Raw genomic sequence first — 14,574 nt, forward strand, 5'->3', positions numbered from 1 at the left:
TTTTTTTTTTTTTTTTTTTTTTTTTTTTTTTTTTTTTTTTTTTTTTTTTTTTCATGATACATGCCAAGAGGAGTTACTTTGCTCTGGGTTCCTTTCACCCTCCCTTCTCAGGCTTCCATTTGTTTAAGGGCTTTGTCTGTGGCAATGATGGGCAACAGAGCACTTGCTTAGAGACATATAACAAAGTTTATTTATTTATTCTGTTCTCTTTTTCAATATTTTCACCCTCTGGCTGAATCAACTTCATGCATTATTAAGATTTTCCAAATCATTTTTAATGATCTAAATTACATAGGTAGTTTGAAGTTTCATTATTATTTGAAGGTAAGGTCTTTTTTTTTTTATAATAAAATGGTAATAAAAGAAATGTTTTTTCTCTAAGATGTGGCTCTGGAAAATTCAGACTCTTTAGAGTTTAAAAAGGTTCTGCTCTGTACTTCATGTATTCTGTTTGAAAATTTCTTTCTTTCTTTTTTTTTTTTTTACTTTTTTATTGTTTATTATTATTAGTTACATTTTATTAACTCTGTATCCCAGCTGTATCCCGCTCCCTTATTCCCTCCCAATCCCACCCTCCCTCCCTCAACTTCTCCCTGCCCCTTTCCAAGTCCACGGATTAGGGAGGGCCTCCTCCCCTTTCCTCTGGCCCTCTTTTATCAGGTATCTTCAGGGCTGGCTGGGAAGTCCTCCTCTGTCGCCTAGCAGAACTGCTAAATCAACACATTCTATTGTTTACACTCAAGACAGGGACCTTTTCTTCCAGGGCAAATTATTATTATGCAATGAAAAGGTGAGGGAGAAAATTCTTAGCTTAAAATTTGATCTCCCTACAACAGAAACAGTGACTCATGGGAGAGTAGAGTTTGCTGGCCTTCTGGTTGTTGTTATTATTATAACATCGGGACAGAGAATTAAGGTCACGGAGGGAGTGGAATTGCAAAATTGTGTTTGGATTTTATTATTTTCCTTTTTGAGTGTGGGATTTCCTCCACAAGAGACTTTGGGGAAGATAATAATTTCAAAGTACAGTAGTGATTCAAAGCAAATGGTTAAAGAGTAAGAAATGTGCTAGCTGTTTTATTACCTGAGCTAACAATAGTATATTTATGTGCTGATAAGTGAAATGTTCTACTTAAACATATAGGTATAAAATATAGCATGGATCATAAAAGCTAAAGTCTCTCTTAATTTATTCTCCATCATCTTTTATTCATGAGTTTACCATTTTTATCATGGTTATAGGAGGTTTTGTTTTCTTTCTTTTTTTCTTTTTTTGAGATTGTCATTATATATGTCTCTTCCCTTTCCTCTTTAAACTCTCCCATATAACCCTCACTGCTCCTCTTCAAATTCATGGCCTCTTTTTTTTTTTTTAAAGGCATTTTTATCCAGACTTTTACTTATTGCTCAGAGGAAGCCCATAAGTTGCTCAGTCTCCAAGTGGGTTCCCTAGAAAGAGGAGCAGGGACTGTCTCTGACATGAACTGGGTGGCTGGCTCTTTGATCACCTCTCCCTGGGGGGTGCAGCCTTACCAGGCCACAGAGGAAGACAATATAGCCAATCCTGATGAGACAAGATAAGCTAGGGTCAAACAGAAGGGGAAGAAGACCTCCCCTATCAGTGCCCCTGCCCTAGAAAGGGCATAGGGGGAGAAGAGGGATGGTGGGTGGGACTATGAGGAGATGAGGGAGGGAGCTACAGCTTGGATACAAAGTGAATAAATTATAATAAACAAACAAATAAATTAAAAAAATATTTACTGCATGCTTATTGTCGATTCTATTATTCTATTTCTACAAAATATTTAGCACACTCAGTGTGGGAAGAAGGCTGATTTGAGTCCAAATTGCAGCTTTTGCCAGTTCTTGTGGCAAATGTTCTTCATCTCAGTCTTCTTTCCAGCAACCTCAAAGATCAGTTTTAGCTTCTGAAAGACCAGAAATATATGTACTTTGTTCGCCACTATATTTTGTGTATCTAAAATATCACTGCTACTTAGTGCGTATTAGATATTCATGGAGCAAACGTGATGTCACAGGAGAGATTTTAACAAGGTGTTCAGTATATGCTCATTCCCTATTTGCTAGAAAGTTGTCCTCTTGTCATATCTGTAATAGTAGTAATAACCAGTTTATCATCTTACGATTAAGGAAACCAAAGAAAGTAGAAACAACTGCTGTTGAAATAATCCGCATCTATAAAGTGATTACATATTAAGTAGATGTGTACCTTTAAATGTTGCAAGTATTCTTATTTCCAAAATGTTGTTTGGGCTGCCAGAAACGTAGATTGAATTTACACTGAACACTCAACAACAGCTGGGTCTGTATGTGCAAAGCTGATCGTATATTCCTTTATTCCTCTAGTCTTAATGTCACATTTATCCAAGTCCTATAAATTATTTATCTGATTCCATATATTTTTAAAAACTACCTAAAATTAAGTTTAAGAATATAGTAAAACAATATTTTTATTAATTAATTTATTCATTTTACACATTATTTCTCATTTATTTAATTTATTCACATCCTTTGTAGTCCTTTCCCTCCTCCCCTCCGAGCCTCCCTCTCTTCCCTCCCCCTTTCTGCTCCCCTTTTCTCAGAAAAAGGGAGCTCCCTTTCCCATCCAGCCCAGCTCATCAAGTTGTATTGGGACTGAAAATGCCCTCTTCCCCTGTGGCCTGGTAAGGCAGTCCTGCCAGGGGAAAGTGATCTAAAAGCTGGCAAGTGAGTCTCTGCCCAATGCAGTCCTCACTTCCCTTACTAGAGGACCCTCGAGGCCTAAGCCATCCATCTGCTACATCTTTGTAGGGGGCAGTCCATGGACGGTCCTTGGCTGTCAGAGCGTTCCTCTGAGGGGTTTTATTTTACATCCTGGTCACAGTTTCCCCTTCCTCCTTTCCTCCCAGTCACTCCCTCTCACCTCCTTTCCCTGCCATGCCCATCCTCTCTCTCTCCTCAGAAAAGGCTGAAAAGAAAGGAGGCCTCCCATGGGTATCGACTTGCCTTGCCATATCAAGTTGTAGTACTAAGTGCATTCTCCTGTTGTGGCTAGGCAGGGCAGCCCAGTTAGTGGAAAGGATTCTAAGGTGGGCAGCGGAGTCAGATACATCTCCTGCTGTTAGTAGTCCCATATGAAGACTGAGCTCTTACATATGTGCTGAGGACCGAGGTCTGTCCCAAATATGCTCTCCGTTTGGTGGTTCAGTCTCTGTGGACCCAGGTTAGTTGGTTTTGTATGTTTTCTTGTGGTGTCTTTGACCTCCCTGGCTCCTTCAATCTTTTGTCTTCCCTCCCCTTCCATAGAATTTCCCAAGCTCCACCATTGTTTGGTTGTGGGTCTCTGCAGCTGTTTTTATCAGTTGCTCCATGAAGCCTCTCAGATGACACTTATGCTAGGCACCTGTCTGGGAGTCGAGCAGAATATCATGAATAGTATCAGGGGTAGGCTTGCTCTCATGGCATAGATCTCAAGACGGGCCAGTCATTGGTTGGCCATTCTCTCTGTTTCTGCCCCATCTTTACCCCTGTACATCTTGTTGGCAGAAGCGATTGTGGGTCTCAAAACAACATTGGTTTATCTATCTATCTATCTATCTATCTATCTATCTATCTATCTAGCCATATCTACTGTCATTGTACAAGAACTCCGTGGATTAGGTAAACTTTCCTGATGAGTGCATGGATTATAGGTAAATGCCACCATACCTGGCTCAAAGGAACCTGGAAATCCAAATACTGAAAAATGCTTCTTTAATAGATAAAAATCTGCCTTTAAAGATTGTAGTTTATGATATCCCATTCCCGTCCTTCCACTTTGGTTAACGTTCACTCAAAAAATGTGCAATAATAAAAAAAAAATGTAACAACTATGCAATTTTATCTACTTTGATTAAAATTCTATGATCAAAGATTTAGACATAATCTTAGAAGAGAAGATTTTAGCTTCTAGGCATGTTATTAATGACCTAAATTATAATCTCTGGGAGGCCACAAGTGTATGCTTTCTGTATATTCCCAAAGGCTTTTATCATTTTGCAGTACATGGTTTGATTTTAACATCACTGAATGATTCTGTGAAGTATGGTGTATGAGTGAATGTGTGTGAGAGGTCAATTTTAATCAGCTGGGCATGCACAAGAACATTCCTTTGCCAGCTAAAGACAGTTTCTGTGACTGTGTGGTTTGAATTATGGGGTCTCTTCAGAGGGAATATAAAATTCTAGGACCCCAGAGGAAATGGTGGATTGTTAGTTGTTGTTGGGTTGTTGGTTGTGGTTTGTTAAGTAGTTCTGTGCAAAGAAGAAGCAAGAAGAAACCAGATATCCTGATGGCAAAGACCAAACTTGTCCCAAGGAACTCGATGCCTCAACTCAGTAGGAAGTAGTTTAATGATAACATATCCCCATTTTCAACCCCTGACTTTATTCAGGGTTATCTTTACTTTTGTTCCTGTCCTTTCTTCTCTCTTATCTAGTGTTGGGTGGTTGAAAGGATGCAAGAAAATGGAAGAGAAGGTTCTAAGAAAGACAAACCCACAAAGTAGCTAATGCTGGCTACATGTTTCATGTCAATTTATGAATTTGGACTTCTTTCCCTCAGCTGTACAGCTATATAAAAATGTATGAAATATACTGTACATTTTATCTTTATTTTACATTTATAACTTTTTATCTGTTTTGTCATGGACATCTGATCTTTTTATGGAGGTTACCTGCAGGCTCTAGGAATGTCATGAGAAGTATTAGCTGGAATTAAATAATTTTAATCATCTATATTTTTGGAGTTAACTTGACAACTTGGAATATATGTCTTAACAGGTAATAAATTATTGGTAGTTATAAATTTTCATTTTCAAAATATCTCCATAGAACGTAACTTTATATACATATGTATGAAACTGATTTTATTCACAAAAGGCCCAATTAGGTGGAAAGCAAAGGAAGTAAATCATTCTATGATCTAAAATTCTCCTTTGAGGAAACCTCCTTTCTCAGATGTGAATTCAATATCCAATATGGACAAATGATTGACTCAATGTGCCACAAGGGTCCTTATTATTTCAACCCATTAAAGTTATAAAATTTGGAAAGGTAGCAACAAATTGATCTATATGGGAAAGAAATTCGAAGTGTTCACAGTCATTATTGTGGACACCCAAAGGTAAGAAAATTGTAATTTTATAGGTGTCATTTATAATTTCTTATTACATGGACCAAAGTATTTGTAGTCTGTCCTGGCTGATTTTTTTTCTCTCAACTTGACACAAGCTACAGTTATCTGAAAAGAGAGAATACAACTGGGAAAATGCTTCTTAAGATCAGCCTGTGGGGATATGCTTGATTTATGATGAAGATGGAAGGACCCAGCCTGTGGGGAGGTGTCGTGCTTGGGTCATGTGTAAAAAAGCAGGCTCAGCAAGGTGTGAATGAACAAGCCAATAAGCAACAGCATTCTTCCATGGCCTCTTCTTCAGTTCCTGCCTCCAGTTTCCTGTCTTGACTTCCTGCCTTGGCTTTCCTCAATGGACTGTGGCTTAGGCTGTGTAAGCCAAACAGACCCTTTCCTCCCTAAGTTGCTCTTTTGTTGTGGTGTTTTATTACAGCAGTGACCTTGAAGAAAGAGTGCTGAAGTCAAGTAGCCAAAACTTACTCAGAGAATCTGGGGGTTGAAACTTACAGCTGCTCTTGTATCTGCCTTTCCTGTTTGTTTCCTCTCTTACTCTTGTTGGATGCTGTGGCCGAGCAGATGTTCTAGCAAACAATCCATTCCACTACGTACAAACCTTTTCAGCAAAAATCTAAATCTATTGCTAGTGTCTGTCTTCTGGCTAGGACTAAGGTTTCAGTCCCTGGATGCACTTTTAATTAAGTATACCATGCTGCACGACATTAACACTGTTCTCTACAGTGCAGGAAGCTCTGTGCTGTCTTCAGTAAAATTCTCATCTTCTTTTACCTAAATAAAGCAATGTTCAGAGCATAAACAAGCAAGAAAAGCACAGATCTTCAATATGCACGAAGAGATAAAATATAACAAGATACAGGGATACATAATTGATTTGAGAGAGATACTTTATAGCATAAGTGAAAAGTTTTGAAGCTTACAAATTCACTTAGAAGAGTGTTTCTGAAATTGGCTTAAATGATATATTTCTTGTCTCTTTTCACTTTCCCATATTCCGTTGGTAATTTTGAGCAATGATACCATTTCAGTACCTTTGAGTTTTCTACCTTCCTCTTCACTTCCTCTTTTCTGCTCTATTCATTTTAGTTTCCTGATGACTGTTCCTGTTATAACATTCTAATCTCCTTGGTACGTTAAGCTCATCAAGGTTGGATTTGCCTTGTGGAGCAATACTACATGCTTACGTCATTTCCAGGCTGGAAAACCAATTGCATAAAGGATGAATTTCTCAAATTACCATCAATGTAGCTGTGACTCTTTTAATAAAAATGCTTCCTCTACAGTTTCCTGGCTTTGTTCTGATGTACTTATATTGTAGTTGTGTTTGATTGATATTTTTACTGAATTTTTTGAGTGCTGCCTTCTCATTTTATCTTTGAGACTATGTAATACCAACATTTGCAGCTGAAACACTCTCTTTATTCCAATATATACTTTTAAGTACTAAGTAAATGCACATATCCATGAACGATTAATAAATTACTAAAAAAGTGGGTTTATTAATTATTGTAGCTGAAAGGGACATGTGAGCTGTGTTTTATCATAGGTATTCTTGTACTTGTATTAATGAACTTGACTTTTTGCAGGAACACAACTATCTCATGCATTTCTTTCCATATAACTTCATAGAATCACTCATGTCTTGATGTGGCTGTGGGCCAGTTAGTAGTCTCCTGCCAATAAGTACACACAGGCTAGTACATTGCTTCTCTAATACATTCACATTTACAGTCCGTTTTAAGGCACTACATTTTTTTTTTCTTATGTGAAAGGTAGCATCCAAACACCGTGCTTACCTAGGCAGGGATACGAAAGGGGTATATATTAGAACAAGTAATGCTGTCTTCTGATACCATTACACAGGCAAACTACATTTAATGCACAAACAGCATACTTTTAAAAATATTATTTACTATTGTGTGTTTGTTTAAGTGTATGATGTATATGTGGGTATTACATATGTATGCATGTGAGGTCAGGAAACATGTCTGTGGTGTCCATTGTCCCCATCCAGCCATAGGTTCCAAGAGTTTATCTTGAGTCTCTGGGTTGGTACAGCAAATGCCTTTACCTTCTTACTCATCTTGCTGGCCTACAGAATGACTTTCCAAGCCAGAGTATTTTCATCACAAGAATTTTATGGTTTTAACCTTATACATGGATAAGTGTGCACACCATGACTGAACATTCTCTCTCTTTTTCTTTTAGATGATCCTGGTATTCTATTAGTTTTGTATCTCTATGTCCTCTGAGCTCTTCTTTCTCCCATCCACTTTGCCTGTTGTCTCTGGGGCTTGCAGAATGTTTTCAGCATTCTCTGATGGGTGCATTCTTCCCTGGAATACACATCACTCCTGCATCAACCTTCCTTTTATATCTTTTCTTTTGAGGAAATATCTCTTCTAGTGACTTCCTGAGACAAGATGCAGGGACAGTAAAATCTTTAAAAGCCAAACGGCTGAGAATCTCATTAGTCACTCTTATATTTGATAACTTGATTTTTCCAGTTGGGAATTATTTCTCTTCAAAATTTTAAGGTGTTTAGCTTCCACTGTCCTTTAGGTTTCAGTTATTAACCTTGATGCTCCCAGCAAATTGGCATTTGTCTACAAAGCTTGATAAAAGGCAACTAGGAATTTACCCGTTCACAGTCCCAAAGCTGGCTCAGTTTAGGTGCTTTGTATAACATTTTCTTTTCTTTCTTTTCTTCTCTTGGTGTAACCTTTTATGGTTTTACCCTTAGGTTTCAAGTTCTGATGTTTCAAAATCATAAATCTAGTATAGGTCTTTGAAACTAGTACAGGATTTAATGTTTTCTATTTCATAAGGAGAATTATGTATCTATGATTTCTTCTCTTTCTCTGTTCTTTCTGAAATGTTTGCTTTTCATCTTTAAATTTTCAAATCAACTCATAAATAAGTGTTCCTACTTAAAAAAATCCTTTTTGTTGATTCTTTGTGAATTTCACATCATGTACCTCAGTTCCACTCATTTTCCATCCCTCCATACATATCCTCCACCTGCAAAGAAAACAAACAAACAAACAAACAAACAAACAAACAAAACAAAACAAATCTCACCTTGAAAGCTATGGTGTGTCACACAGTATACCCTTTTTTCCCCAAACAGCTTTTCTTGCAAATGTTCATGTAATGTGTCATTGGTCTGGTTTGAGGCCTCTGGCTTCTGCTTCATTATATACTGAATACTGTATAATACTGGATCCTTATTGGGACTCCTCTTGTATATCCTGTTATTGCTCTGTGTCACAGAGATCTTGCAGCTTTGGGTCTGGAGGATCAGACTCATCATGCTCTTGGAAGTTTATAGATCGGGTAGATGTTGGGGTGGACCAACTCAAAGCCCCAGATGTGAGCCCTCAGTGGTAGCTGATTTGGTTAGCCTGACAGCTCTTCTGTACTCACACCACCTGGGACGTACTCTCCCACACTGCCCAGAGTAGGTGCAGGTCATCTCTCAGAGTCCTGCTGCTGGTGAGGGATGGGGCTGGCTCTCCTGCTCTACACCCTCAGGGCCATTGGAACCTCTTCCCTCCACCATGTTTCTGCTGTTTTATTGCTGGTTTTCCTTACCCAGTTTTACATTCAGATGTTCTGACTTTGTTATCTATTTTCTCATTTCTACAATTGCACTTTAAAGTCTCCAATAACTTTTTGTTGCTGTTGTTCTTTTTCCATTTTTTTTATGAACTTATCTTCTTGTTACACAGTTAAAAATAAATCCCATCATTCTGAGAATATTGAAGTTTCCCCAAGTTTAATCTTTTCTTTCTATTGGATTTGATTTCTACTAATTCTCTTAAATAAAAATGTTTTATAGTAGTCTTCTGGTTATGAGTTTTCTTAGTTAAGAAGTTCAGTAGAATAGCCATGTAGAGAATTTCAAAATAAACAGCTGGAATATATAACCATCTATTATGAGATAAATGGTTGTTGCTTTAGTCTGTTCATCATGGATTATAGTCTACACAACAGAATCTTCAGGATACATTAGGTGGCTGTTTTACAGTAATTGCCACAGTGATTTCAATGAGAACAATTCTTGAACACAATCCCTCTCGTGCTAAACAGGATTTGATTCTTAACTGACTCAGCTGATTTATTTTGTCTTGTTCGTATGTCTATAATCACCAGTTGACAGGTAGATGATCTAGGACCCCTTGTGCTGTAGTTGGCAGCTGGTTGTCCAGGACATTTTCCCCCTGTTCTTGCAGGCCAGATTGGGATTATTTACATGATACCCTTAGTGTCCCAATTGCATTCAGAGAGCAGGACCTAATGCACAAGTGGCTTATAAGCATCTCTTTTGTATTGTGCTTGTGAATGTTCTTTTGGCCAAAGCAAACTACATACCAAGCCCAGAAACACAGGGTGGAGAAATTGCTCCCATCTCTTAGTGGGAGTATCTGTAATGTTATACAGCAAGATGCAGGCACAGACTCCATGGCTGAGTTTATCATCTGCAGTGGAATGGCTCCCAGCTGTTTTGTTGAGTATTTTCAAATATCATGTTCCATAAGTATTTTAGAAACATTTTACCAACACCAATCACGAATAATGAATTTCTTGGAAACTCCCTGTACCCATTTGCACACCCAAACCCATTTTTCTCTATTGATGTTAAAGATGTGGACCCTCTGATCTAGGGTGCCCAGGGAGTAAGTATCTAACCTTCTGTTAGTGAGGCACAGAGGACAGATTTGGCTAGACAAAGCCTTAAAATGAAACAACAAATAAAACAATGATGGGATTTCAGTTAATAAAAAGTGTATTAGGACTGAAGATCTGGCCTAGCAGGTAAGAGCATGTAGTACCCTTTCAGAGGTCCCAACGTCAGTTCTGAGAACTCACAAGCACCTATAACCCCGGCTCCAGAGGATCCAATGCCCTTCTGCCTCCGGGGACATCTGTACTCATGTGTGTAGACTTCCAAACAGACACAGTCTTAAATACATAACTACAGTAGATTCTTATTTTAAAGCGTGAGTTTTTGAGATTTACCTGATGATATTATTCAAAAACACTTCTGTGTCTTTTTATTTTGTGAAAATTTCAAAAGCTGTGGGTTTCTTGCATCACACACTTAAATGAATACTCAGGATACTTCATAAATATCTTACTGGCCATCCTAGAACAGAGCTGGAGGTATTATAATGGTGGTCAGAAACCCCTCTATCTTTCATGTTCCTTTTTTTTTTTTTTTTTTTTTTTGAGACAAGGTGTGGTGGTTTAAATGAGATGTCCCTCATAATCTCAGGCACTTGATACTTGGTCCTCAGTTTGTTACCTGGTTTGGAAGGTTTAAGAGGTGTGGCGGCCTTGCTGGAGGGAGTGTGTCGACGGGGGTGGTCTTTGAGCCACTTGCCATTCAAAGTTCACTCTTTGCTGGCTGCTTGCAGTACAAAGATTTGAGCTCAACTGTTCCTGCCCCTATACCTGCCTGATGCCAGGCCACCTCCCAGCCATGGTGATGAACTCTCAGCCCTTTGCTATCACAAGCTCAAAATAAAGCCTTTCTTCTGTAAGTTGCTTTGTTGATGGTGTTTTATCACAGCAATGGAAAAGTGACTAATTTAAAGGGTCTCAGCATAGTTCTGGCAAGCCAAGAACTCCCTGTGTAGACAAGAGTGGCCTTGAACTCACAGATTTTCCGGCCTGTCTCCTGAGTGCTGAGGTTAAAGGTGTGCACCACCGAAATACTGCTTGTATTATTTAAAGTGAATTGAATGCCTTTAAACTCTCTTTAATAGTTCCTTAATGGCTGGTTTTGGGCTTGCGTTTCTTAGGTTCTGTGATGCAGTTAACATCCATATGTTCACTTTTCAACATGATTTACAATAGTCTTGCAGTTTTGGTTTTTGTGGGTTTTAATAATAAATTTAGCTAGGAAATAAAGGATATATATATATATAAGTTGGTAGGCTATTATTTTTTCATTTTTTTTCTTATTAAAAGAGTGGTTTAATAATAATTTATTTACATATTACTTGGTGTTAGAAAATTATTTTGGATATTGCAAAAACCAGCTGGAAGAACCGTGTGCCTTATAAATGCATAATTCAATTCATTGCTATTATTTTATACATATATTTAATAGACTGCAGTATGATTTTTCATTTAATAGATAAATTAACCATTTATGAGATATTAGTTGCTGTTAGTTAACTTAAGTAATAGAAGACCTGAGTTTATTTTCTTTTTAAAAAGTTATCTATTTATTTATTATTTTTTAATTTATTACAATTTATTCCCTTTTTATCCCAGCTGTAGCCCCCTCCCTGGTCCCCTCCCAATCCTGCCCTTTCTCCCTTTTCTCCTCCCATGCCTCTTCCCCCATCCTCTGATAGCTGATAGGGGAGGTCCTCTTCCCATTCCATCTGACACTTGCCTGTCAGGTCTCATCAGGACTCTGCATTGTCTTCCTCTGTGGCCTGGGAAGGCTGCCCCCACCCCTCAGGGGGAGATAATCAAAGAGCCAGCCACTGGGTTCATGTCAGAGACAGCCCCTGTTGCCCTTATTAGGAAGTCTATTTGGTGACTGAGCTGTCATGGGCTACATCTGTGCAGGGGTTCTAGGTAATCTCCATGCATGGTCCTTGGTTGGAGAATCAGTCTCAGAGAAGACCCCTGTGCTCAGATTTTTTGGTTCCATCGCTCTCCTTGTGGAGCTCCTGTTCCCTCCAGGTCTTTCTATCTCCCCATTTGTTCATAATGATTATCTTAATAAAAGATGTGGTTCCATGCCTTCCGCTGCTTGGTCAGAAGGGCCGATGAATGCTGCAGCACTGAGCCAGAAGTGTGTGCTTCTTCTGAGGGAAGGTCTGAGCGCTTTTGGGTGAAAAAGAATTAAGATTGGCTTCCAAGGTTCTGTTTCTCCCAGGAATGTTGGTCTGCAGGCAGGGAAGGATAAAACGTGAAATGAATTTAGAGTCACAGTATAACCGGTCTGGCTGTACATGGGGAGAAAAGATTTTCTCCACATCAGAAATGTTATAGCTCTTTTAGCTGGGCCACTGATGCCAAAGGGCTATGAGGCTCAGGGCTCCAAAGCCGAGGAGTTGTTGCAACCCTTTGGTTAAACCACCATCATAATGGCAAAGGGTGCGGGGTGAGCGGAGGGAAAAAAAAGTCTGTACCTGACCTGGTTACAGCTAGAACACTGGTTCTGGGGCTGATCCAAGCAACAGGAGCTTGGAGCTCCAAGAGGCCTGACCTGTCTCAGAAAAATTGAGCAGCTGCTTTGCATCTGGGCGAGCTCTAGCAGTGGCTACAGCATTTCTGCAGTGGCTGCCTGAAGCTAAGTCTTGGGGGAGGGGTGTTCCTGGCAATGAATTCTTTGAAGAGAAGGGGGGCCTTTCTTTCCCTAGAGTAGCCAATAAGTCTCAGACGATCTTTATGAAGTAGATGGTACGCTTTATTTCACAAATAGGGACATTATAAACCTTGGGCAATGGGGAGGGGTTTCGAGGATGAATGTATTTGATTGGCTGGGGCTCGGATTCTGGTGATGCTCTAGTCGCCTGGGGAGAGACCACAGATGACAGCTTACAAGACTGACCACCTGTAGCTCTCTGGGGGTTACATCATGTGCTCCCAAGGCAGGCGTGGAAACAAGGATAGAGCTTCGCCCCACACCTTCTGTTCTAAGGATGGTGTTTTAAGTCTCATATTGGAGATTTCCGGGTTTGAGCATGTTCCATCTCTGTCCCATGACAATTTCCCTGGGGGCACGGTCCATGAGCCTCACAAAAAAATTTCTTAACAAATTGTAGAATTTGAAACTAATACTCCAAACTTTCTTTAAGAAACGTGAATTAGTGACAACAAAAATTATACGCGTATCAAATATTTTAATGCAAAATTATTTTTAAAAAGTTTGATTATATTGGCTCCTCTCCGCCAACTCCTGCCTTTATCAGCCTTTCCACTCTCCCATCCATTCCCACCCCACTTTGAGATTACTTCTTTTTTGCCTTCTTTTCTATTGAGAGCAATTTGTTTTGCCTAGTTATGCTTGGCAGTAGGGTGTGCGGCCAACCTACAAGGGATGTCTTTATTAAAGAAAACTGGCCTGAGAAACGCTGTCAGTCTCAGGAACATCCAGGTTAAATTCCTCCCAACCAATCCAGGTCCTTGTGGGGCACAGCCAGCACTTTGTCCCTTGAGCTCCATTGTCCAGGCCATAGCACTGCCTGTGACCCAGGTGGGCAGTTAGCACCAAGGGTAACCAGACGGTTAAGGACTAGCATAAGAACACAACCAATAAGAGCCAGGACAATATGGTACCGGAGCCCAGCTATCCTACTACAACAATCCCTGACTATCCTAACACAGGTGAAGCACAAGGAGATGACCTAAATATAATTGTATAAAAATGTTAGAGGCTTTTAAAGGGGAAATGAATAAATTCTTTAAAGAAATACAGGAAATTCAATCAAACAGGTGAAGGAAATGAATAAAGCAACCTGAAAATAGAAACAGAAGAAAACCCAAAAAAGAAAACCAACAAAAAACAACACCCCCAAAACCAAAAGAGTCATAAACTAAAGGAATCCTGGAGATGGAAAACTTAGGAAAGAGAACAGGAAGGAACTACAGGTGAAACTACAGCATCACAAATGGAATACAAGAGATGTAAGAGAGAGTCTCAGGTGAAGAAGATATGATAAGAGATATTGGTACATTGATCAAAGAAAATACTAAATATAAATGTTCCTGACACAAAACATCCAAGAAATCTGGGACACTATGAAAAGACCAAACCTAAGAATAATACCTGTAAAAGGGAAGATTCCTAGGTTTAAGGCCCAGAAAATTTCTCAACAAATTCATAGAAGAAAAAGCCCCCAACTTAAAGAAAGAGGCCTATAAACATACAAGAAACTTACAAAACACCAAATAGATTGGACCAGAAAATAGTCTCATGCCACATAATAATCAAAACACTAAATGCACAGAACAAAGAAATAATATTAAAAGCTACAAGGGGAAAAGATCAAGTAACATATGAAGGCAGTTCTATCACCACTATACCCGATGCCTCAACAGACTCTAAAATTCAGTTGGGTCTGGGCAAATATAATGCAGACTCTAAGAGACCACATATGCCAGCCTAGACTGCTATACCCACCAAAACTTTTAATCAGCGTAAAAAGAGAAAATAAGATATTCCATGACAAAACAAATTTAAACATATCTACAAATCCAGCCATACAAAAAATACTAGACGAAAACCTCCAACCCAAGGAAGTTAACTACACCCATGAAAACACAGGACATAAATAATCCCACACAAGCAGAACTAAAAGAAGGAAAACACACACACACACACACACACACACACACACACACACACACACACACACA

The sequence above is a fragment of the Psammomys obesus genome, unplaced genomic scaffold, assembly GCF_907164565.1.
Source record: "Psammomys obesus unplaced genomic scaffold, mPsaObe1.curated_primary_1811, whole genome shotgun sequence".
In the NCBI taxonomy this organism is placed as follows: Eukaryota; Metazoa; Chordata; class Mammalia; order Rodentia; family Muridae; genus Psammomys; species Psammomys obesus.